Source organism: Papio anubis, chromosome 8, assembly GCF_008728515.1.
Source record: "Papio anubis isolate 15944 chromosome 8, Panubis1.0, whole genome shotgun sequence".
Classification (NCBI taxonomy): domain Eukaryota; kingdom Metazoa; phylum Chordata; class Mammalia; order Primates; family Cercopithecidae; genus Papio; species Papio anubis.
Window position 1 is genome coordinate 109,998,220 of NC_044983.1, and position 27,626 is coordinate 110,025,845.

A 27,626-nucleotide genomic window follows, 5' to 3' on the forward strand; every position below is an offset into this window, starting at 1 on the left:
GGAATTCTAAAAGTATAGTTCATAGAAACAGAGTACTAGGAGCTGTTGCAGGAGTGGGGGATGGATTGGGAAGAGTTTGGTCAAAGAATACAAAATTTCAATTAGATAGGAAAAATATATTCCAGAAATCAATTTTGCATGATGGTAACTACATTTAAGAACAATGTGTTGTATAATTGAAAACGCTAAAAGAGTAGTTTTTGTTTTTGTTTGTTTGTTTGTTTTTGATGGAGTCTCACTCTGTTGCCCAGGCTGGAGTGCAGTGGCATGATCTCTGCTTACTGCAACCTCCTCCTCCCAGGTTCAAGTGATTCTCCTGCCTCAGCCTCCCGAGTAGCTGGGATTACAGATGCGCACCACCACGCCCAGCTAATATTTAGTAGAGACAGGGTTTCACCATATTGGCCAAGATGGTCTTGATCTCTTGACCTCGTGATCTGCCCGCCTAGCCTCCCAAAGGGCTGGGATTACAGGCATGAGCCACTGCGCCTGGCCTAAAAGAGTAAATTTTAAGTGTTCTCACCACAAAGAAATGATAGATATTTGAGGCAGTGCATACATTAATTAGTTTGATGTAGCCATTACACAATATACACATATTTCAAAACACATTGTGCACTGTAAATATATACAATTTTTATTTGTCAGTGGCTATAAAGCAAACAAACAAGAAAAATAAAAAAAAAAACAACTAAATGCACACTTAACATATGACCTATCAATTAAAGTATTGAATATTTACCCACAGATTTAAAAACTTTGTCTACACACACACACAGACAAAACCCTATACATAATTGTTCATATCAGCGGTGGTACAACCATACCATAGAATAAATACTATTCAACAATAGAAAAATGAACTACTGATACACGTGGCAAAGTAGATAGATATCAAGACTACTATGCTGGTGGAAAATAAGCCAACATAGAAAGGTCACTTCCTGTATGATTCTATTTATATAACATTCTTGAAATAACAAAATTATAGAGATAAAAACAGATTAATGGTTGCCAAGACCGAGAAACAGTGGAGCGGAATAAACAGGCTTTGACTATGGAGTAGCACAAGGAAGATCGTTGTGGTAAACAAATAGTTCTGCATGTTGATTGTGGTCATGGTCACATGGATCTACACATATGACAAAGTGACATAGAGCTATATACATGTACCAATGTCAATTTCAAGTTTTTGATTGTATTATAATTACACAAAATGTGTCCAGTAAGAGAAACTGAGTGAGAGTATGGGGAAAGTATCTGTAACATCTCTGCAACATAGTGTGATTTTTTAAATTATTTCAAAACAAGTTAAAAAGTCAGTTATCTTTAAAGTGATTTAAACCACATGAATTACAAAGAAGCATGAGGAAATGCTTAGAGTGATGTGTGTGTGTTCATTATATTGATCTCAGTGTTGGTTTTATGATTGCATAGATATGTCAAGTCTCAGGAATCTGTACACTTTAAATATGTGAAGTTTCTTTTACATGAGTGATACGTCAATAAAGGAATACATTTGAATACTAACTATGTTCAAAGTAGGCTCAGCGTGTGCTCTGAGATTTAAGCTACTATCGCATCTATTTTTGATATTAAAAAATAGAGGTTTAGAGTGCTTTAATTATTCAAGGTCACAGGACTGGCATTTGGAATGCTTTTAATCTGAAGAGTCTGATCCTAATTTCTATGTTCTCTAACAAATGGTGGACTTCTCCTTTATCACTTCTTACTACAGTAAAATATTTTTTATTTCTTTATTTCATTTTGTTTCCCTTTCAAATCATCTCTGAGAGAGTTTCCGGTGGGTTCTCTGGAATATAAATTGCATATTCTTACTTTTTCTCATCTCTTTGGTAACGTTTATATTATTCCAGTTAAAAAATCATTAGAAGGCAAAAAGTTGTCAAATATTCTCTTTCTTCTTTCTAGCTTAACACTCACCACATTGTATACATATTACATATTTGATGTAACATATCATATATTATTATATTTCCTTATATTTTACAACAAAAATTAATATAACTGAACATATATTTAATTACTTGTATACTTATAATACATACATAACTTAGTAACTATAAATATATATAAGTCTACATAACATACCTTCTTGTCATATTGAGCAAAAAACAAATATGAGCATATCTTTTCTTCTGGTAATAAATTTTTTGTTCATCTCCCGATGGAATCTTATTCCTAAACTCTTCTATCTCAGGCATCATGTCCCATTATCCTGAAACGTTCTATGTACTTGCAAAGAATCCTCTATGACCACATTCACAAAAAAAGCTCTACACTTTTAATTGACTTTTCTGTTTTTCCAAAGCTTCTTAAGGGCAGCGACTGTTTTTTTTCTCTCTCTGAGGCCATTCAGAACACCTGTACGTATTTAATTTGCTTATTGAGCACCTGCTTGTATTTAATTTACAAATAAAGTGCAAAACCAAACTTTATTATCTCTACTGGCACTTCCTACCATTCCACAAAACAAACCGTAGAAAAATAGACATAAAGAAGAACCAGGCAGACCTTAAGAGAGAGAGAGAATCTATCCTCTGGGTCACTTAAATTTCCACCTCCTGGGGTTCCCATTGAACTTTTGATGCAAGAGGCAGTGTAATTGCTCAGCATGAACTGAATAAAGGAAACAAACCTGCTCTATGTGTCTAATCTGATCATGGTCAATGTGACCTTTGAAATCACAGCATTAGACTAAAGATTTTGTCTCATTTAGTCACTGAATTATTTCATTCTCTTCATTTCATGTGTTTTCTTTTTCATATTTGCAATGTATATAACTTCTTAAAAGCTCTAGGGATCTTACATTGGTGATTAGGCTAAAATTGAAGAGTAAGGGAAACTAAAACTGATTAATATTTTATTTTATTTTGAATAAAACATTTCAAGTTTCTTTTTCCTTTGATCATTCATTATTACATGTCATGGCTTGGTCTTTTCTTGTATGAATTTTTGTTAATAGACAGTATATCTTATCTTGAGTAACCTTTACTATTCCAAATCTCCATTCTGCGATATATATATATGTGTGTGTATGTATGTATGCATATGTATGAATATATGTTTCACACATATGTGTATATATACACTTGTATATATATTTTTAATTAGATGCAGCATGGAAGATAGTACTATCATTAATTTTTTAAAAAAATTTCAAGTTGTAGAACAAATATCTCATATGGGTTAACAATTTTTGCAAATAAAATAAACTCCAAGAATGGTGAATCATTTTAGACGTTTGGAAGTTAAAGTCTCAGTCTATGTTAGTGAAATTCAGGTTGAGACAGCTCTAAGCGCATACACTCACACACATATGTACAAAACAAAAGGCTTTTCTTCCCCAGGCTAATTGAAACCTCTCAGCAAATTAAATATTTAAAATAATAAACTAGGGCTTATTGTTATAGGATTTATGTCATATAAATAGTTCTCCGGCCGGGCGCGGTGGCTTATGCCTGTAATCCCAGCACTTTGGCAGGCCGAGACGGGCACATCACGAGGTCAGGAGATCGAGACCACCCTGGCTAACACGGTGAAACCCCTCCTCTACTAAAAATACAAAAATTAGCCGGGCGTGGTGGCGGGCGCCTGTAGTCCCAGCGACACGTGAGGCTGAGGCAGGAGAATGGCGTGAACCCGGGAGGCGGAGCTTGCAGTGCGTGGAGATCGCGCCACTGCACTCCAGCCTGGGCGACAGAGCGAGACTCCGTCTCAAAAATAATAATAATAATAATAAAATAGTTCTCACAGTATAATAGTTAATTCTGTTTCATAAGGTAAGTATTGAAATGTCTACTATATACAACTGAGCTAGCTGGCTTAAAAGAAACGTTCCACAGGATCCATGAATTATTTCTTTCTGGCTTTTATCTCTCAATTTTTTGAGCTTTATGTAGACAAATAATATATTGAAATGGAAAAATAAGTATAGTTTCTAAAGAGGTTTTGGCATGAATTAATGCATTATATTTTAGTAAAGATTAATTATTATGCCAACTTACTGAATTTCGGTTAAATTCAGTTGAATTCATTGAAGAATGCTGAAAATGTCTTTGATTTTTTTATTAGTAAAGAAATCATGCTACATGAGTTACCATATGGAAATTATAATCCAGTTTTCTTTTATTCTGCAGGGTCTCTTTTGAGATTTTCCCAACAGAATAAAAGGGAGATCACTTTATATTTTCTAAGTTTGCTTTTACTTCTCATACATCCTTAAGATTCTATTTATCTTACTTTAAAAATATGTATAGCATTAATGTTACCTTCATGATTTTTCTAATTTCTTAACTAAATTATATAAGAAAATTATATGCATATCAAAAGTTTCTGCTAGTTTCCTATAAATGTAAGTTTCTGGTAACCATACAGTCATATGCTTATACAGTTAAATATGTTTTTTTATTGTCAAGGCAAACATTTAAAATATGTCACACATTTTAATTACTTCTTTCAAATTCATTTTTATTACTATGTAGTTTAGTGTGGATATTAAGAATGGGAAGGCCACAGTCAGGTAGAAAGAATCAAGTTTTTATTTTTCTTTAATACGTATTTTACGTCTATTATGTCCCAGGCACTACAGATCTAGCTACACACTAAAATCTTCACCCTTAAGGAACTTACATTGTAGTAAGTACTGAAAGCAAAATTTAGAGTTCAGACGCTGTTTGAGATTAATCACTGCTCTAATTCTTATGACATGTGAGACCTCGGGTAATTAAGCTAATCAACTATTCTAAACATCGGTTCCCATCAACTAAAAACTGTGGATAAAATTAGTAGCTAACCCATAGTGTTATTGTGAGAATACATGAGCTAATGCATGTAAAACGATTATCAGTTTATAAATAGAAAAAAATCATATAATGGTGGTTATTAATGAAATGTTAGCTATTTTCCCTGCTATGGCTCGTGTATTGCCTAACGGTTTTACGTAAAACATATTACCATAAGATTAGAAAAAACTTTTTAAAAACTTTTGTACAGTTTATAATGTGCAATTATTAAAAATGTTTTCAGCAGTGCAAATAAACTCCTTAGAAAACACTACTGTGTGTTACACATATATTAGAAATAAAATGATCTCTTTCACTTTCTAGAGTTAATTTTCCTGGATACTATAGTGAGGTAATGATTAGTGTTTTTTTCCTTCAGAGGCATGGCTAGAGTTAATTTTCCTGGATACTATAGTGAGGTAATGATTAGTGTTTTTTTCCTTCAGAGGCATGGCATGCTCCAGGCTTTCTCGATTATGATGGGTTTGAAAGGTATTTAACAGTGCTTGACTATCATCTTCACTGTATGACCCAAAGGACAACACATTATGTTCTTTCAGTAATTAAATCTGGAAGCCCTATTATTCAAATATGTATTATAAGAAATATTGGCTTTGCATTTGGCTTTGAAATAAATAGTGCTTTATTAGAAAAACTTTAATGCTAAAAATAAATTTCGATGACATGAATGATAAACTAAATGCAACCTATACATATGCTCTCTAAATTAACATAGCTTTTGCTCCATAAAAATTAATATTTGCATTATTTAGTGATTGATTACTTTAAAAATAATATTACCATTTATGTTCAAGTAACATTGTTTAACGACCTAGGTTTAATTTTCAATGTCTTACATGTCACCTACAATAATAGGAATATATTATTTTTATAATGACTTTTAAAGACAGTGATCTACTCTGAGTCATGATGAAAATAACCACAGAAACAATTTATAATATAATAAAAAATGGAATACATAATTAATTATGAGTGATGATTTAGGATTCTCACTGTTAATACTGGATGCAAAAAAATATACTGATTTTATTTCATGTGTTGCTAATTCTCCATTTGTCACCACTGCCTGTCGTTTCTCTTCTCTTCTCACTGGTGTTATAGGCTGACTCTTTGAGCTCAGTCAACCCGGCTTCCTTGCCTCTGACTTTCAATTGTGTTTGGAGTGGGGGACAAACTCTTAGGAGACTGATGAACAGGAGAAGAGAGAGGCCAGTGTGAAATAATCCCCAATAAAATTTTATAAAATCAACTAAAGGAGAAATAATAATAAAATTTAAGTAGGCTTAAGGCACATCAGCTTGCCCTTTCACCCACTCCCTTGTAGCTAGTCACTGCTTACTACTCTAGCTAAGATGTTGTAGCTCTTGTCACAAGATTCATGGTTCCTTCTCTGTTCTATAGGTAAAATCTAAGACATGATAAAATAATAAGCTTTCCTTTTGAGTTTCTCCTTTAGTTTTCTCATACTGATAAAACTTCCAATGCCTGCTGGTCTGAGGGACCAGAAAAGAGCTGACTCATGGAAGCATATAGTTTCTATAACCTGTTGATTTTATCCCCGTTATTACAAGCTATCAACGATCCCAATTTTCCAGCTCCTTGCCCTCCATGATCCCCTTAAAAACTCTTGCCCAGAACCCCTTTAGGAGACAGATTTGAGGCTTGAGGATTCCTTGCGTCTCCTCCCTCTGCAGCTTATGAGTGTTAAATTCTTTCTCTGCTGCAAACCCTGCTGTTTCGGTGTATTGATATGTTGCTGCACACCAGGCAGGCAAACCCAGCAGTCCTATAACAAGAATATATCTATCCCTACTCCCTTTCTGTTGTGTTATCGTATCTCCTGAAGGTACTGAGTCCCTCTAGGAAGAAGGCTCTGGTTTTGGCTCTGACTCATTTCCTTATAACAATTTCCTATCTTTGCTCCTTCAGATTTAGTAGTAGCAATAGCTTTCTGCTTTTGGTTACTTCTAAGTTGCCTCGACATTTTTTTTCTAGTTTATTTAATTCTGTCTACATTTCTGTTACTACCTTCTTCGTTAAAATCTCTTTAATTAGTCTTTTTGAGTAGAAGTATATTTGTTGCTTGGCTTTCTATTTGTAAACACTGCAAGGTGATGTTGATATTGTTACTCTGGAAAACAATGAAACCTTACAGATAAAAGCAGTGAATCTGAAGCCATAATACCTGAATTTGAATCCCAGCTTTGTCATAAGCAAATTACTTAAACACATTGCATCTCATTTTCCCCGTCTATAAATGAGCATGTTAAGTTTTTGCGTGTCTGTGTTAGCTTCTCCATGGACATAAAGGCAATAAGATGGTAGATAGGATAGAATAGAGAGAGAGAGGGAGAGAGAGAAAAAATATATATATAGAGAAAAGTGTTTTAGGGGAATTACAGATGCAAGCCCCACAATAGGCTGTCTTGCAAGTTGGAGACCCAGGGATACTTGTAATATGGCTCAGTCCATGTCTGGAAGCCTCAGAACCAGGGAAGCAAATGACATGACTCTCTCTCAGTCCAAGGCCAAAGGCTTGAGAGCCCAGAAATTTGCTGGTGTGAGTTCTGGAGTCCAAAGGACAGAGAACCTGAAGTTCTGATGTCCAAGGCAGAAGAAGAAGGACATTCCAGCTTCAGGAGAGAAAGAGAGAGAAATTGCCCTTCCATTGCCTTTTTCTTCCATCTGGGCCCCCAGACCATTTGATGGTGCCTGTCCACATTAAGGGCTAATTTACCCACTCAGCCATCTGACATACTCACCAATGTCCTCTAGAAACACCCTCACTGACACACTTAGAAATAATGCTTTACCAGCTATTTAGATATACCTTAATCCACTCAGACTGACATCCAAAATTAACCAGCACACTGTCTCACAGAGTTGCTATGAAAAGATTAAATATGCTGTCTTACATAAATCATTTTAGTGCATACTGAATAATCACTAAATGTTAGCTGTTATTTTATTTGTAATAAAATGTAGTTAAATGAAGCAAAAGAAAATTGATGCATTCTAGACATGGTATAAAATGTTTTCTGAGAAGATGTAACACTACTGAAATGTTAACGCAAATAATTGTTTTTCTACAAGTTGGTTCCTATACCCATATTAGATAAGGTATAGTTTGTTAAATGACAATTTTCTTGGTGCATTTAAAATACCTTCTAAAACAAATGTTTTCTGTCTGTGATAATTTTTCATCACATGGAATAATTGTAGAGCCTTTTCTTAATCCTCTACAAAAGTCTCTTTAAAAATATAACTTCTTGGCTGGATGTGGTGGCTCATGCCTGTAATTTCAGCACTTTGAGGGGCCAAAATGGGAGAATTGCTTGAGCCCAGGAGTTCCAGACCATCCTGGGTAACATAGTGCAACTCCGTATCTAAAAAGAAAAAAAATTAGCTGGGTATGGTGGTGTGTTCCTGTATTCCCAGCTACGCAGGAGGCTGAGGTGAGAGGATCACCTGAGCTCGGGAGGTTGAGGCTGCAGTTAACTGTGATTATGCTACTGCACTCCCACCTATGACAGAGTGAGACCTTATCTCAAGAAAAAGTGTGTGACCCTATCGCAAAAAATATATATACATATATTTTAATAAAAATTGCATATACACATATATTTTAATAAAAGTTATATATACATATATAAGTTTTCAAATATACCAGTTTTTTGCAGAGACCAAGTAGATAATACTTTTGCCTTTTATACACTCTTTTGCCCTGGTTTGATTTTCCTAAAGCTGATGAATGTCTATTTCTTCATAAGTATACTGAACCACTTCACATTCAACTACCTAAGCAGGGAGGCAGATACATGTATCTCAGAAGCCCCATCTGCCGTGTTTTCTTTGAATTTCAAGCTTCAGACACCAAATAGGAATGCATTTAGACCCAACAATGGTGGGAGCAGAAGTAGCATGGCTTGTGGAAGGCAAAATTACAATAGAAATCATTATACAATTGTACCCTCTTCTAAAAGATATAGTGCAATATTACTGCCAAGAAGCAATGCATCTTTATTAAAGGTGGAGAAACAAAGTGTACCTTTCACATAATCAGCATATGGTACACATTCACCTTAGAAGGAAACTATATATGCAAATACATAGCATCTTTCATCATCATAGATAATCATTGTGGATTTGTAAAGGTTATTGCCTTTAATTGATGCAATTTTGATGTAATACTGATGTGTCCAGAAAGGCTGATAGAACATTTCTAGACATATATATGTATTACATATATATATATGAATACACACATACACACACACACACATATAAAAGTACACTTTGCTTCTTCATATATTTATATGTGAATTTAATTGGTTTCACAAGTTTTCCCCATGTCATATTGGGCCAATTGCATACATAATTGAGGTCTGATCTCCTCATTTATAAAGTGAAGATAGGGATCCCTCTTGTAATTACCAGATTTTTTGTACAAAGAGCTAATCATTCTATTCAAATATTCCAAGTAATGTGGGCAGACTTTGAGGGAAGAGATTGCTGAAGAGTGTTTCGTTATTGAAACATCATACATTTTCCTGTTTTACAGTGAGGAAGCTGCATCTGGCCATGTCAAATTCATGCAAGGAGTTAGCACTATTTTAAAAATGCTGTCTACTTTTAAAACATGAGACAAAATTCTTGACTAGGAGCATTATAGACATGTTTGCCATATAAAAAATTGTCAGAAAAAAACAAATGTTTGTGAATGAGAAAATTATCCCAAAGTGGGGATGTAAGTTACATTTTCCAAAAACAATTCATTTAGCTATTTTATTATAATAATAATTTAGGTCTCACTGAAGTGACTCTGATAGTATGAATTTTGTTCTCAAGTCCATCATAACTTTGTCCAACTGAAGAATAATTTTGCCAAAATAAATCAACTAAAGGAGAAATAATAATATGTCAGTAAAATTTCAAATATTTCACATTCATATGTTATAACCAACTATTAATCATTCATTAAAAACAATTCACAAATTACATGTCAGATGAAAGTTGAAAAAGTTTCCACATGAGGTAAATTAGCTGACATTGTCTAATGACATCTGCTCTTAAGAAAACTACAATCATTACATAGATGTAAGCGTTTTAATAGAAATTTAAGATACCCCTTGGGCAATAACAAGACAGACATAGCATTTTAAACTATTAAGAACTGTACTAAAATAGAATGTTTTCTTAGCTGAGGCTCCAATATGGTGATATGATCCAATAGGTCTATAATGGCGCAAAACAGTATTCTTCCTTGATAAGTCAACTGAAAAACTCTTGCCCTACATTGCCAGATAATAGTAAATATATGGTCAGAAGGAAGCTTAGAACTGTAGATGGTGAGAAAATGTATTCATGTTTACCTATAACATTTATTAAAATCATTGGCATAGCTACAATGGCAAGTTTCGCAAAGTGATAAAGATGATTTAAACTGCTTAGCCTTCATTGGTTAAATAATAGCCTTTCTTTATACATTTTCATCCTTTCTGAGATTCAACAAACCTTGCAAAAATACATCACTTTCTCAAGGGCCTTAAGTATATGCCAATCTCAGTGATAGAATGAGAAAAGAAATGTTTTCAAATAACAATACATTAAAAAGAGATAAGTACATACACATGGAATATATTGCAGCCTAAAAAAAAAACATTTGTGGAGCATAAAAACATATTGTAAAATGAGTTTGTACTTCCTGTCAGAAAAGAGGAAAGCAAACTCAGGTGTTTTTTAAAAATTTTTTAATGTTGCAGGCTATAACAAAGTGTCACATATCTGTAGAGAAATAGAAGATATTATAAAGTAAACTTGCTAGCATCTATTAAATCATTGGGTTATTGAGAAAATATGAAGAAAAATGTTTTCAAAATGTTAGGTGCATTTATTGATTAGAAAGGGATAGACAGGACTCTTGCCATTTACTCTGACATTTTAATTAATAAAAATGTATTTTATTGGTTAATGCATTATTTTTAAAAGGCAAATATTGAGTTCATACTACATAAAAGTATTTTCTTTAAATATTTTTAGCACGGAGCAGCAGTGATTTTTACTTTAGTTCTCATATATCTTCTTTTCCCTTCATTGAATCATTTTTAATGAAATTCTAGGACATATTCAGGATAAAATTCTAGTCATATAATTTAGTCAATATAAATATAAACAGGAATCAAATTTGTTGCAAAAATATGTTCCAGGAATCCATAGATCATTTCTTACTCTCCATTACAAAAACTTTTTCTGAAATACATAGAAATCAAATATATTAGGAAAGAATATTCTAGTTGAATGTGGAAGCTATATTACAAGTATCATACATGAATATAAGAAACAAATAAAAATATATGAGAAATATCATTTGAAAATGAACATTTTTGGAGGAACTTTTCACACTGATCAATATGAACAGAAATATAGTATTTAGTATTTAGATGTGTTCTAGGTACGCAGCACAAATACTGACATAGACACACATTCATATGTTCGCGAAGAGCTACAGGATGGGTAGGAGTTACCTAGCATTGTGATAGAGGAAGATGGCTTCACGAAAGGAAAGCTGCATGTACAAAGATTTTGTTGTAGAAAGATTCTTGGAAAATTCAAGGAACTATAGAATGACACTGAATAAAATAGTATGTCTAGATTTTTCAAATTCATGAATAATATAGAAAAAGGCAGAATTCTGCATCTATCTATAGCTGTGGAAAATGCCATTAGACAAGTTTATGGAATATACTTATTGCCCAATGCAGATTACACACCCAATGCAGCCACTCTGTAAGAGGGAATTTTCTAAAACCTAGGTAAGCTAGGATCAGGTTTAGATTACATAGCCCTTGGAGAAAACAGAAGACCCAGATCACTAATGAAACTAAGTTTTATGGGAAAGCACATATAAAACAGAAGTAAGAATGTGTCTCGAAAGGAAGTCTATAAACGGAGAAAAAATTTTCTATAAGCTACTAAAGTTAGAAAGGTGAAACTGTTATCTCCAAAGGGAAAAAATAATAATAATTATCATCAGACTTACCTAATATTTTGGAGTCTAAGTAACTTTATTGACCATTCTGCTGAAAAAAAAAGAACGCTCCTTGATTATGTGTATAGTCTACTTTTAAAACATGAATGGTAGAAATACAAGAAACTATCAGACAATAAAATGGGAAAAACAGGAACCTACAAAAGTAAGAAGAGCATTACAACCAGCTTTTCCTAATGGGGACATTTGACAACATGATGAACATGAGTCTCATGTACTCACTAGGAATGGGACAGAGAATACTAGCCTAGTCCTTTGAAAGTTTCTGTTCGTCTTTCATAGTTGCACCATGATATGTTTAGATAAGGATAACTTTATGTTTATCCTACTTGGAATTTGTTGGACTTCCTAGATGTGTAGATTAATGCTTTTTATCAAATTTAAGAAGATTTTGGCAATTAGTTCTTCAAGTATATTTTCTGTTGATTTCTTTTTATCTTTTTATTTTTGGTACTTTGAGTGAATATTGGTGTCTTTAAAGAATTCCCCTAGATATCTTGGACTCTGTTAATATTTCTTTATTCTACTTTTTTCTTCCTGGTTTTCAGATTGGACAACCTCTATTGATTAAGTTTACAGATTCTTTTTTTCTGCCAATTCAAATCTGCTTTTGAGCCTCTGATGAATTTTTAATTTCAGTCAAAATCTCTATATCATTATATTGCCAAAAGAGTTACTCTTAAACTCAACAATTTCCATTTGAAAATTTCTGTTTGGATGGTCCAAGTCTGTTTATATTCTTCAATCCATTTTACATTATCTATTATTTTTATTAATATAATATTCTAGCATACCTAATTTTAAAAAAATTAATACTTGGTATTTTGGTATGAAAAAATGTAGACATTATTTACAGATCTCACCCATATCATTTTCTGTCCGAGTGGCTATACTTTTGCTTCAGGTAAGTAGTTAAACTAGAGTCAGCTCAGCATAATCCAATCCATATTAGTATATGTGAGTGTATTTTATTTCTAGTCCAGTATTACTCCTCACTAGTTGCGCCCTGTCGGTCTCCACTGATATTTTGAGGTAGCCTGTTCACTTCTGTGCTACAAACTTCACAGGTCTTGATCTCAAACAAATGTAAATTTGGTCTTTGCCTTTTTAATTATAATCTATGAGATCTTGTTTAAATATGCTGTTTCTTTAAAAGTCAAATCATGATAATAACACCATCTTCTTGAAGTTGTTGAATAGACTAAATGAGATAACATATATATGGAATTATGAAAAGGTCAAGTGTATAATATATTTCAATCAGGGATATAGAGAATATTAATAAATATGATCTATTTACGTCTCACAACTTGTTGACCACTTTAGACTAGGAGCTGTGTGTTATTTCTAGTCTGTTCAACGCTTGTTTCTGCCAAAATTTCTATATCATTATATTGCCAAAAGAGGTGAATTTAAATAATTGGCACCAACTAGAAGCAAAATTGATTCTAGATTGGAGCTGACCAAACTCATAAAATAAGTTTATATTATTTGAACTGTTAGGTTTTAGTCAAAATGTTGTTTCATCTTAATGTAAGTTGTAGCAAATTAGTCAGAGTCTAAGAGTATTTGGTTTCCTGTAGATTAGTGCATTCAAAGATTTGATTTATTGAATCCTGGGCTCCATTGCTCACTTCTGTAATCTAGGCACTTTGAGAGATCAAAGATGGAGGATGGCTTGAGGGCAAGATTTTGAGACCTACGAAATTTAGTGAAACCCTATCTCTACAAAAAATTAAAATCTTAGCCAAGTATTGTGGTGTGCACCTGTAGTTCAGCTTCTTGGGAGGCTTGGATGGGAGGATTGCTTGAGTCCAGGAGTTGGAGGCTGCAGTGAGTGAGCTGTGATTGCATCACTACACTCCAGTCTGAGTGACAGAGTAAGATCCTATCACTGAAAAACAAACCAAATATTAAAACAAACAAAAAATAGATTTAAATTATTGAGGCATATTTTGAAATTTCCAGATAATATAGTTTACAATTCTAACACTGATTAAAATTCTTATCTAATGATAAGATTGGATAAGATTGAAAAATTGTATCCAATGAACTAATATTGTTAAATAATTTAATATGAGTAACTTATTTCCTGAAGGAGTGTATGAAATATCTGTCACCATAATGTTGGTTACCCATGCATTACTATATAATATTATAACAAAAGCTGTAGGCTATATGAGGAAGCCTGTAATTCAATGTATCTTATATTAATTTTCTTATTTATTTCCACAGCATCTTTTTTCAATGTGGCTAAGAGTTGCTTTTTTTTTTTTTTTTTTGCCTTTTTAAAGATAGAATTCACAGCAAAAATGGGAAATTAACTTGCCTATTAATTCATGCAATATGACAATTGCAGAGCAATGTCTAGAATAAGACTATAGTATATCTTATTCTTCAGAAAATATTTTTGTATGTCATATTTAGTTAAAATATCATGTATCACATCATATGTTTATGTAAACCAAAAATAAAATTCTAAGCCCCGTTCCCAACAATTGAACAGACCCCCTTCTCTTGGCCAAAGGAATTTCAAAGAAAACTAATCAAATAGTTCAGGTCATAATGGGAAGATGGCATTAGACACAACTCATTATACTCTCTTCCCTCTGGAATTCAGGCACCAATGACCAAAATTAACATGAAAAAAGAGATCTTAAGACTAATGTAACAAACTCTTTGCAGCAATAAGATACCAAATTCTAACTTGACTATTTTTGTTGATTCCAGGTCGTTAGATAATAACTCCTTCAACCAATTACCACTCAGAAAATATTTGAATCCACCTATAATCCACCCACCTCAAGTTTTCCCTCCTTTCTAGACTGAACCAGTGTTTACCTCACATGTGTTGACTGATGTCTTATGTCTGCCTAAAACATATAAAACCAAGCTGTAACTCAACCACTTGGGGCACATGTTCTCACGACCTCTTGAGACTGTGCTTTGGCCTTGGTTACTCATTTTTGGCTCAGATAAACCTCTTTAAATATTTTACAAAGTTTGTTTTTCATTTTCATCAATATTAAGGGTATTTTAGTTTAGGGAATATTGCTATTATTCAAGCAACTAGCAGTGGAAGCCAGAATAGTGTCATGAAATTGTAACTTACTAAATACTATAATGAAGACAATCTTCCAATTCAACATGTCTTCAGAAACTTTTTATTCTCATGTACTATATTGGATGCTACAGATCAGAGATTCTCAGTCTTGATACTATTGACATCATACAGAGATTAATTCTTTGTTTGGGGGGCATGTTCTGAGCACTTGAAAATGTTTAGCACCATCTTGTACTTCTACCCACTAGAGACCAGCAGCATCCCCTTCCAAGTTTAAACAATAAAAATTGTCTCCAGACATTGCCAACATCACATCCTTTTGAGAATTATCGCTGTTGAAGTAAGCAATAATTGTGGATAAGACAAGTTAGGTTTCTGACCACCATCTAATGGGAGACACAATTAAATGAAAAATAAATAAACTAGAACAATACTGATTGTTCTAAATCCTTTAAAGTTACTAAATGGGATAATGTCATATGTAATGGAAGAGACCATATTCAGGAAATAGTTCTTGAAAAGGTTGCTCTTGAGTTAAAATTTAAGGGCTAAAAAGATGCTATATATGTGAAGAGATTAATAAAGTGTTAGTGTCTTTCAGATTTAAAAACATGCCTAAATCTGCCCACAAAGACATACAAGACTTTACAAAGAAGGCTTTATATTTAAGATAGAGACATTATGAATTTGTATGTTAGCAAGTTGAAGAAAGGCTACCCAGTCCCTGCCCTAATGGAATGGAAATGGTAGTTGGATTATTACTGTTTTCTGAGGGCAGTTCTAAGTACCCCACTTCTCACAGGGTAACAACACATGGAGAGCCAGGTACACAGATTGCTCTGGGTTACATTACAAAGGAGGGACCCAAGCTTTAAAAAATGCAAACTTTGATAATGGCAATAAACATGTCTGCCCTACTTTTACCCTAAAGGGAGGCCTAATTTTTATCATGCTGGAGCATAGATAAGCCTGCCCTTTGCTCTAGAGGATGACTATATTTATCTCCCAAGGCTGTTGACTACACACACATTCTTGAATAGATAGTGAGGTGAAAAAAAAGGTAGTGAAGTGACTCATGGGAATTGTCTTAGAGCATATGGAAAAGGTGCTATGGACTAAATTGTGTCCCTCTAAAATTCCTATGTTGGAGCCCTAACCCAGAATATAACTATATTTGGAGATAGGGCTACTAACATGACATTAGGTCAGAATAGTGGGACCCTAAACCATTATGACTGTCTTCTTATAAGAAGAGGGAGAAACACCAAGGAAATGTGCTCATACAATAAAGGCATGTGAGAACACAATGATATTAAACTGTCTGAAAAACAATGAGAGAAGCCTAAGAGAAAATCAAACCTGCTACAACCTTCGTCTTGGAATTCCAGCCTCTAGACCTGTGGGAAAATAAATTTCTGTTGTTTCAGCCATTCAATCTGTGGTAGTTTGTTATGACAGCCTGTGCTGACTAATGCAAGTAGTAATCACAGGTGGAAGCTTAAAATCTAGATTACATATAATATAATGACAGAGTCTTCAGAGAGAAAAACTAAATAAAAACATGAGCAGTACATAGGAGCATTTAGATGTCAAAATTTTTAAAAAGTCTGAGATCTTGCCTACTTAGGCCAACAAGTTATCGAATTACAGTTTAGCAGATGCTGGTAGATTCTGACTGGGTCTGAAATGAAAGACAGTTTATTAGTCACAGCAACAGCAGTATCCAGATTATCACCATTTTTATCCTGGTTCTCTGAGCCCTAGTTCCCATAGGACAATACAAATGAAGCCAGATGACACATGAACATGAAGTAATTTACATGGCAGGAAAAGAAATCTGAGCTAAGCTGACTTGAATCTTTTTTTTTTTTTTTTAAAGAAGGAAGTGGTTTATTTGGCCGGGAGCATCGGGCAAGACTCCTGTCTTAAGAGCGGAGCTCCCCAAGTGAGCAATTCCCGTCCCTTTTAAGGGCTCACAACTCTAAGGGGGTCCGCGTGAGAGGGTCGTGATCAATTGAGCAAGCAGGGGGTATGTGACAGGGGCTGCATGTACCAGTGGTCAGAGCGAGACAGAACAGAAGGGATCAGTAAGCATGCTGCTGCCTTGCTCCAGCAGAAGACTATCTTCTAAGGATGTCAGCTCACCTTACCTTTACATTAGAGGAAAAATCAGTATCTCTATCTTCCTTCTCTGCTATATGAACATCCTTGAAAAGATAGTTTACAATTTAAGAGGTCAGTGCCTTCTTTGCAACATGTATAGAAACAGGAGCGAACAATAGGGAACTCTCTTCCAGCATTCAGAAGAAATCAGAAAAGGAACCATCACACTTTTTTCAAAAAATTTTACTTTAAGTTCTGGGATACACGTGCAGAACTTGCAGGTTTGTTACATAGGTATATGTGTGCCATGCTGGTTTGCTGTACTTATCAACCTGTCATCTAGGCTTTAAGCCCCTCCTGCCTTAGGTATTGCTCTAATGCTCTCCCTTCCCTTTCTCCCCACCCGCCGACAGGTCCTGGTGTGTGAGGTTCCTCTCACTGTGTCCATGTGTTCTCATTGTTCCATTCCCACTTATGAGTGAGAACATGCAGTGTTTGGTTATCTGTTCCTGTGTTAGTTTGCTGAGAATGATGAAAGAATCACTTTTTTTTTTTTTTTTTGAGACAGAGTCTCACTCTGTTGCCCAAGCAATGGCATGATCTCAGTTCACTGCAACCTCTGCCTCCCGAGTTTAAGTGATTCTCCTGTCTCAGCCTCACGCCCTACTAATTTTTGTATTTTTAGTAGAGACAGGGTTTCACCATATTTGTCAGGCTGGTCTCAAACTCCTGACCTCAGGTGATTCACCCACCTTGACCTCCCAAAGTGCTGGGATTACAGGCATGAGGCACCGTGCATGGCCAGAACCATCATATTTTTATTTGAGAAACACCTTGCATCTTTTTTCCCTTGATAGATGCCATCTAAAATGTGGAATATGTGGTTGCCTGTAAAATAAAATTTGAGAAGAAACAGGATAATGGGCCCTACTGCAACAATATTTATTTCACTATTCATGGCTAATACCTAAAATACTATCATTGCATTTCAGTGATTGTGAAGAGTATTGTTTCAATGCCAAAGTCTTCTTTTTGGGAAACAAATAATCCTGGGAAAGGTAACACACCGTAACTAACAATTTGTGAAGTAAATTTACCTAAATGATTACTTTTCTTGAAATAGGGACACTGGATAGTTGTAGGAAATCCTTCAAGGTGGGAAGATATAAGAAGAAATTGTAGGTGTCAAAGAAATTTTAAAGAATTTATATTAAGACCATCTGTCTTGTGCTTATGTTGCAATAAGTTTCTATGTGTAGAATTATACCCTCTAACATGTCCTAATGCTCTCTATTAAACATGTATAGAACTGCTTTTATAATGCCTTCTAATTTTCCAAAAGTTCATTCTTAAGTGGATTTTACATTTAGAACAAAAATTACTGATAGTCGTCTCCTTGGATAATTAAATTTACAGTATTGAAGTGACTCCACAAAATTCTGTATCAAGGCTTTAAAGCTAATAAACATAGGGACTTGCAAATCCACTCTGAATATATATACCTATATGTGTGTGTATATATTATATATAATACATACACATATACATACATATAATACATATAGTGCTAGTCTGTAAGGAGACTTTTCTGTTTGGTATATATCTGAATAACTGAAGGCAGTACATTAGTGTCAACTACGTGGTACAAAAAGTTAATTCTAAAACTATGTAGAAGTAGACCGCTGTAAATAGAAGTGAACAGAAAATGTCTTCTTTAAATAAAGAACTTCTTTGTAATGGATGCAGAGAATTTGGACATGTAAAGATGGTAAAGGTATAGCTAGCTGGAAATAAGACCATAGAAATGCTTAAAGACAAGAATGTTGTTATTGACTCAATTGTGCCCCCACCCACAACTCATTAGTATATTGAATCTTTAACCTCCAATGTGACTGTAATTAAAGAAGGTCATTAACATTAAATCTAGTTATAAAAGTGGGGCCCTAGTTCAACAGGACCAGTGTCCTTAAAAAAAGAAGAGACACAGGATCTCTCTCTCTCTCTGTCTCTCTCTCTCTCTCCCTTTCTCTCATTCTCTGCACATAGAATAAAGGGTATGTGAAAACACCTGTGAGAAGGCAGCCACCTGCAAACCAGAAGGTGAGGCATCACCAGAAATCAACCCTGCAGTCATCTTGATCTTGCACTTCCATCTTCCAGAACTGTGAGAAAATAAATTTCGATCGTTTAAGCTATCCAGTCCTATGATTTTTTTTTTAAATGAGCAGACAAATGTATAAGGCATGTTTCAAGACAGTGGACATGCATTTTAAGTAAGATAGAAATTGGGTACAAGTGGCCTTTTGTAACATGACAGAAAATTAATATGTTTTATAAATAAACAAATGTGCAAACTTTGTGTATTTGCACTTAGGAAACAGAGGCAGAATTTTAAAAAATTACTAAAATTTATAGTGTGATGGGCGCCTGCCTTAAGACAAGAATACAGACAGTAAAGATGAAGGGAAGGATGGAAAGAAAATGAGAGAAGGCCAGGCGCGGTGGCTCATGCCTGTAATCTCAGCACTTTGGAAGGCCGAGACAGGTGGATCACGAGGACAGGCGTTCAAGACCAGCCTGGCCAATATGGTGAAAACCCATCTCTACTAAAAATACAAAAATTAGCTGGACATGGTGCACATGACTGTAGTCCCAGCTGCTCTGGAGACTGAGGCAGAAAAATCGCTTCAGGGGGGCAGAGGTTTTAGTGAGCTGAGATCGTGCCACTGCACTCCAACCTGGGTGACAGAGCGAAACTCTGTCTCAAAAAAATATATAAAAAAGAGAGTGAAAACAGGAACTGATTTTTTGTTTTAATGCAAGCAAGGAAAAAATCAAATGTAAATCTATGTTTTAAGTCCTAAGAGAACAGTGGATAGTGACACTGAGTTATAGTGGAAAGAAAATATTTGAGTTGGAAAGAAAGATTTGAGATGGCGACTGGATCTGTAAGGGAGAAAGACCGGGCGATTGTTACTGGTGTAAACCTGGAAATAGAGGGAGATAAGAGAAAGAGAATGATTTAGTAATCATCTGCATAGAGATGCTCATTGAAGCAATCAGATTTGATTTCCATCTTGAAGGAAGATATTCTTGTTGAGTTAGAGAACACAAAGGTCCCTCATTACAGAGCAAGGGGCTAAAATTCATTTAGCTGGATTAAATTATATATTTTAGTAGTTTCTGTTATGCTTATCCCTACCCATCTAGTATAAAATCCTGTTCTTCAGCTAATCTTAAGCAAATCTAAGTGTAGCATAGATCCATCAATTGATGGTATCCAGAATTTTTCAGTCGTTTAGGACAGAATACTAGATGTTGATGTATCTATTAAATATCACTGTTTACTTTAATATTTCCCTTGTTTATATGACTGGATTTATGAATTAGTCTGTGGTTCAATTGCAAGCCACCAGATCTCAAGATCTGCTCTGAAATCAGGGATTTAAGACATTTAAGATAATAGATTGTTAAAATGGCAGGGCCAGGCGCAGTGGCTCATGCCTGTAATCCTAGCACTTTGAGAGGCCTAAGTGGTCAGATAACTTGAGGCCAGGAGTTTGAGACCAGCCTGGGCAACAATGTGAAACCCCATCTCTACTAAAAAGAAAAAAAAATTCAAAAATTAGCCAGACATGTTGGTGGGTGCCTATAATCCTAGCTACTCTGGAGGCTGAGGCAGGAGAATCACTTGAACCCAGGAGGCAGAGGTTGCAGTGAGCTGAGATCACACCACTGCGTGCTAGCCTAGGTGACAGAGCGAGACTCCATCTCAAAAAAAAAAAAAGGAAAACTCAAATAAATCAAAGTAAAATTGCAATAGTATTTAAAGTCAGTAAATTAATGACTTTTATTTGTAATGAATATAACTGTTTAATTCAGAAACATAATATACAAGACAATTATTTTTAAGTTTAATGAAATAACACATATCTAAACAGTAAAATGATTGGCATAAAATAGTAGCAGTCATTGTAGGAGTAATTGCCAATGTTAATAGAGTGGTTGCTATTTTAGATGCTTTAAGAGTATAATTTTGTTAGTCCTCCAATCATTCATAATATATGATATTATTAATCTCATTTTACAGATGAGAACTTTAAGGGAATTTAGGTAACTTGAACAAAATCCAGATTTTTTTCCAGGGTAGACTGGATCCAAGGGACATACACTAAACCACGAGACATATACAATGAAGCAGCATTTACACATATTGATTTAAATATTTCTGCAGCCTATACTTTTAAAGGGCCCCACAATTTACCTTTCTTATCTTAACAAGAACTAGGGTTATGTTACCTTTATGTGAAGCATACCAGTAGAATCAGCAGTTAAAATATATTTCATGCACATAGTATGAATTCCATGAATTTAATATTTTTGATCCTTAGAATGTTCTAGATTAGAAAAATCTTCCAGGCATTGTGACACATACAAATATGAGCCATTCATCCTTAAGGTTTTCTTTGAGATTATAGAAACATGGGAGTTGGTGTAAAACATTGGGACTTCTGAAATTGATTGCTATAATTCTCCCATGAAAATGAACCAAAGGAAATCTTAAAATGTTAACTATGCACTAGCCTTAATTTTTAAAAAATTTACAAGGTTTTCCATAAAAACAAGTAGTTGAGCTAATAAAAGTTATGTAGCTATTAATAATTAGCCAGTCAATGGAACATAAGAACTTGGCTTTTATGAAACATCATATCAACTGATAACTTGAGGCCAAAACTTACAACAGAATCTCCTAAAAGAAAGAACAGTGGACTGCAAAGATGAGACATTAATAATATTTAGTTAAGTCTCATTTATGCCAGAGAAAAAATATGTTGACTTGGATTATTTTTTTACCTAGGCCAAAAGTGGTAGAATGCGGGATTATACAACTTAGTGCCATTTCTAGCCCATATTTTTGTAAATAATCAATTTAATCATATTTATTATATTTATCATTATCATCTCCTTATATTTATAAGGAGAAATATTGTGTTTCCCCTTTGTCTCCAAAATTAACTATCAAAATTTATTTCTATCAATTTTTTCATTTTAAGCTTTCACAAGTGTTGTTACCCATACAATTTTTCCGCCCCAGCTCTCTTTCTCTTCATTTCCAGTATCAAAACACACCTTTCTTAAAAAAAAAATCATTTTTCATGCAAGACAATCGATCTGCAAATAATTGCACTTGAACCTGAAATTGTCATAGCAAAACAACCCCTAAATAATCATGATGCTATCTCTACTAAGAATTCTTAAACAAACTACCAATGGAAAAATATATGCACAGTTGACCCTTTATATCTGTGAGTCCCACATCAGTCGATTCAACTAACTGTGAAATTAAAACGCTAGAATATAAATTTCTATAAAATTCTGAAAAGCAAACTTTGAATTTGCCATGCATCAAATACTATGTTGAATCCACAATATTGGAATGATGTATAGGCACAGAATTCAGTATTATAAGTAATTTAGAGATGATTTAAAGTATGCAGGAAGTGTGGAGGTTATATCTAAATTCTGTGCCATTTTATGAGGGACTTGACCATTTGCAGAATTTTGTATCTGTCGGGGCGGGGGGGGGGATCTGAAATCAATATACCACGAATACTGAGGAACAACTGTACATACATACATGTATTAAATTACTGCACTTAATTAGTGCAGAAATCACATCACAATTTCATCTTACAAATGAGGAAGTTAAATGACTTTCTCAAAGCATAAACACACTAGTTACACAGCTGGCATACAAAGCTAGGCTTTCAGACTAAGAGTTTCTTATGCTTCTCACTGTTTCTAAGTATTTTCAATATACACATAATATATAAATTCAATATAAACATATTTGTCATCATTTAATATTTATAATATTAAGAAATCTCCTTTTAGTGTTTATGAAGTAGTAGAGAGCACACAAACAGTCCTCTATTTTAAGTAATAGTGCATTTCTTCTGATCAAGAGCTAATATAAATCACCATGGGATTAAGTGTTAACTATGTATAAGCCAAACATTGTGCATATTCTCTCCACCTATAAAGAATATCCACATGTACCCTAGAACTTAAAGTATAATAAAAATAAATAAATAAAACTCATTTATTACGATGGTAAAAAAAAAAGAATATTAAACACATAGCTATACTCTAAAAAAGTATACAGAAATATATATTCTTCTCTTGAAAGAAGACTGTATATTTTACCCAAAGAGAAGAACAAATTTTGAGAAACATGAATGCACATTTTCAGACAACTGGAAGATGTGCTCCTATCACTTAAAGTCAGGGAAACTGCATTAGATAAAATTCTGTATTGCAAACTCAAATGCAAGGCAAATTAGTTCAGTCAAAAGGGAAAATGTATTGGTAGAACTAGGGAATTTCACATAACTGCTATACTATTCAGTTGACTGTCATGGCTAACTGGAACTTCGAAAACCTTGCTCTCTCCATCTCTCATCTCTTCTTTCTCGTAATTCTCTCAGATCACCTTCCTGTGCCTAATTGGAAATGTGACAACCTGCAGAGTTTATATCTTAAGGCTTTACAATAGCGACAGACACTCTGCTTAGTTGAGCTTGAAAATTGTCTACCCAATATTCTGATTTCCCAAGAGATCACGACCTTTAAATAAGGCAGACATTAAGAAAGAGCCAGGGTCACAAAGCACACAAATGACTACTGAGGTTCCAGGTCTGTGTATCCGAAAAATTACATTCATGATAGAACAGGAAGTACAGGCATGCATAACAATTCTAATTCTATTTTTAAAGAAGGAATGAAACGATGGTGATAAAGGGAGGTTTTTATAAATATAATAAAGAGAAGTGGACATGAAGACTAAGTGTGATGTTCAATTATATATAGATGCATTCCAGCCATCTTGGTTTGGAGGTTGGTTAGGAAGTGAATATTTATGAGGAAACTAGCACAAGAAATGCATTTTCTCCTGGAGTAGTGAAATCAACTGATCACTCCTTACAATTTCCTCAACCACATTGTTCAGATCCCTAATACATACTACGGAATTCAGTCAGATCAACAACACTCTCAACAGTACAAGTTATTATAATTGCAATTGAATCGGAGCTTTGTGATTAATCACCCTAAAATTTAGAAGAGAATTCAGTATGAATCATAATAGTGTCTCTGTTTGAAACACAAGCACTAGAAGGCAATGTACTGAGAAGAAGCTACAAATGTTTAGCAAAGATGGAGTTAAGTATCTTGGCCCTGCATAAAACAAAGTTAGCTAACAGGAATAACTCAAGCCCTCAAATGAATGTCAATATGTTGAACTAGAAGAGTCATTAGCTTTCCCACATGCATCAGAGTTATGCCAAAACCTAAGAGTATGTCTGTCTCCTTATTCTTCCATCTCCTTTGCTTTCTCTCACACTCCTACTTGCTTGCCAACATTTTCAAGTAATGCTTCTAACTGTCTCACTTCCTCATAAACCAAAAATGTAATAAGATACTGAAGAATATGGTTCTTTCTTTAGTAAGTTATTGGGTAGAGCAGGGTTTGATATTCTCATTCAGCTGTTTATAGCCAGGATTATGAAAGTCACTTTTGGCACTAAATTGAAGGCATGATGAATGGGGCAATGGGCAAGCAAAACAGAAAAGCACTTTCTCCCATATGAAGTCTTTAGTATTTTAGTCATAAACAGCCTAGCTCAAGTTTACCACATATTACGGAAATGAAGATTGAATTAGTGAAAATGTTTGGTTTCAATATTTCATTTTTTCACTATTGTTATCTTTTATTTATTTGAGGACTGATGATGGGAAATTGGCTTTATACAAGCTATTAGAGAAGACAGAGTTCCCGCCCTAATAGTTTCTTATTAAAAGTGCACAAATTCAGGAAACAAGACATGGCTTACTTATTAAGTGATTAGATATTTTTTCCCCAGAGGTGTGACATTTTACGGCTAATTTTTCCCTACTTAAGAGAGGGGATGATTGATGCCATCACAAAAGACTTCCAAGGATAAGTGAGTAATCCCTGGCAGAAACCCAACATTGTAAAGGAAGGAAACTTAAAATTCTTGTTATAATATAAGGTTGGAGAAAGCATTACAATATTGGATGTGCCTAATTGGCAAGTATTCATTTTATGTTACTAGACAACAACATCAACAAAAAGTCTTCTGAACAAGAATACGAAGTGACTTTGGACAAAATTTCCATAGTAAAAAAAGGAAAAGAAAAATTTTTAAAGTAACTTTTTGTCACATAAACAACACATAGAAGCTACGAATGTTGGTCTAATAACCTTTCCATGAATTATCTTTTTTTTAAAGACTAAGAGAAACTACTGTATTACCAATAATTTTTCATTATGTCAGTTATAGAGGAAAAAAAAGACAAAGCTTTTCCTTGGCCTTTCCCCACTGAAGCTGACTAAAAACTTAAGATGATGTTGTTTTCATTTCTGTGGAAAATTGAATGAACACTGAAACTGTGCTTGTGGACTTGTCTCTAATTAGTAGTGATTAATTGTGTGCAGATTTGATAAATCATTTTTTGCTGTAGAGACAAACATTGATGCTTCCAAACCAATGCACAGATGGGAAATAAAAATGGGAGGGAAGACTTCCAAAGATTCCCTACAGCATTTGAATTATGTTTTAAAATATTTTTATCATTCTGCCTTAAAAGTAGGATCTATTTTGCTTCTTATAGATTACACATGAGGTTACCCGTCTTTTCAGTCACCAAGTCTAAGAAAACCCCAGAAAATCCTTGTGCAAAAATGTTCCAAATACACTTCAATCTAGTGCATTTTTATTTGGCAAACTTTTGCAACTTGTCAGAATTACTAAGTATGACAGTCTCCAAAGTACTCACTGCCAGTCGGACAACAGAAAATATCCACTGCAATAAAAGAATTTACAGTGTTTAAAAACTTATTTTCAGGAGCAGAAAAACTAATCAGCTCAACAGGAAGATGTAATACACTTCATGGTTAGAAGAAACTGTGCTCCACTTTTTCTCATCATTATTTTAAATAGCTCTAGTTTAAAGATATTCCACACATTCAAGGAAAATCAGCAAGCAGTTATGGTAAACCACATGTCTGTATTTCTACTGGAGATGAAAGCAATCCAAACTGAAAGACTGGAAAAGCTGATGACTAAAATAAGTTTACATACATATTTCCTTGATAAAATAGAGCTTTTGCAGTTATAAGTTACTCTTGTGTGAGGCCTCACTGTTAAAATATCATAATTGTGTTTTGTTCTTATTCCCTCCAGGGTAAATTTAAGATAGCCCATTTGCAGGTGTACAATTAAAAACTCTGTTTTTTATTTCCTCTAATTTTTAAATTTATAGGGATTTACAAGATGAATTTGAGCATCCAGAATAAATAAAAGTGCTCTTTTAAGTAAGTTCAATAGTTACATCCAACAGAAAGAAGGATCTGCCAGGAAAAGAAGCCCTTAATCAGTTTCCCAGCCAAAGGAAAACATCACCAATAAAAACTATTCCCAGACCAGCAAAAACAAAGGTCTTCATTCTCAAAGTGAAGGAAGCCAAAGACAACCAGAATGTTTATTGAAATCCAGGGGACAGCTTTGATTGCAGAATGCTCAATTTTTTAAGTGGAACTAAAATTTACTTTGTACATAGTTACAATTTACTGAAATTAGGAAGAGATGTATATGCTTACTATCTTTTCATAAAATTTCTTTTGCTTTTTGTACCTCATTATATACTTAGTCTTAACAGAATATGACAGACTAGATAGCTTATAGAGAAAAGACATTTATTTCTCACAGTTCTAGTGTCTGGGAAGTCTAATATCAAAATTTAGACTTCTGTTGCATCAACTCTTGGTGGAAGGTGGAAGGGCGAGACAGAGAGAAAGGGGACTGAACTCAAATTTTTATAAGGAACCCATTCTATGACAACTAACCCACTCTTGCAATAATAATATTAACATATTAATAAGCACAGAGCCCTTATGGCCTAATCATCTCTTAAAGGCCCCATCTCTCAACATTGTTGCCTTGGAGATTAAGTTTCCAACACATAAACTTTGCGGACACATTCAAACCATAGTATTCTGCCCTTGAACCCCAACTTTTATTAAAATGCAAAATACATTTATTATATTCCAATAGCCGCGAAGTCTTAACTTATTCCAACTCCAACTCATAAGTCAAAGTTCAAGATCTCTTGTAAATCAGATATGAGTGAGATTTAAGGCACAGTATACACTGAGACAAACTCCTTTTAGCTGTGAGCCTCTAAAGTTAAACGAGTTATCTGCTTCAAATATACAATGATGGGGCAGGGATGGGATAGGCATTTCCATCAAAAAAAAAAAAAAAAAAAAAAGAGAAATAGGCAAGAAGAAGGGAGTAACTGTTCCCAAGTAAGTCTAAGACCCAACAGAAAAAAAAAAAATATAACACTGAATCTTAAGATTCCAGAAAACTCTTTCACTCCATGTGCCACCGCATGGACACATTGCAGCAAGGGTTGGGTGCCCAAGGACTTACAGAGCCAAGTCCCCATGGCTTTGCTGGGCTCAGTCCACACTTCAGCTCTTTCATGTTGGCGTCTCATG

The 27,626-nt window shown here is 34.3% G+C and overlaps 1 long non-coding RNA gene across 1 annotated transcript; it reads right to left on the bottom strand.

Annotated features, from left to right (window-relative positions):
- Nucleotides 1–17,839: 17,839 nt before the first annotated feature.
- LOC103887052 lies at nt 17,840–27,067 on the bottom strand. Its single transcript, XR_650976.4, has 3 exons — nt 21,341–27,067; nt 19,110–19,203; nt 17,840–17,929 (listed from the first exon to the last, which is right to left on the bottom strand). It is a non-coding gene; the product is annotated as an uncharacterized LOC103887052 (long non-coding RNA).
- Between the last annotated feature and the right edge of the window lie 559 nt (nt 27,068–27,626).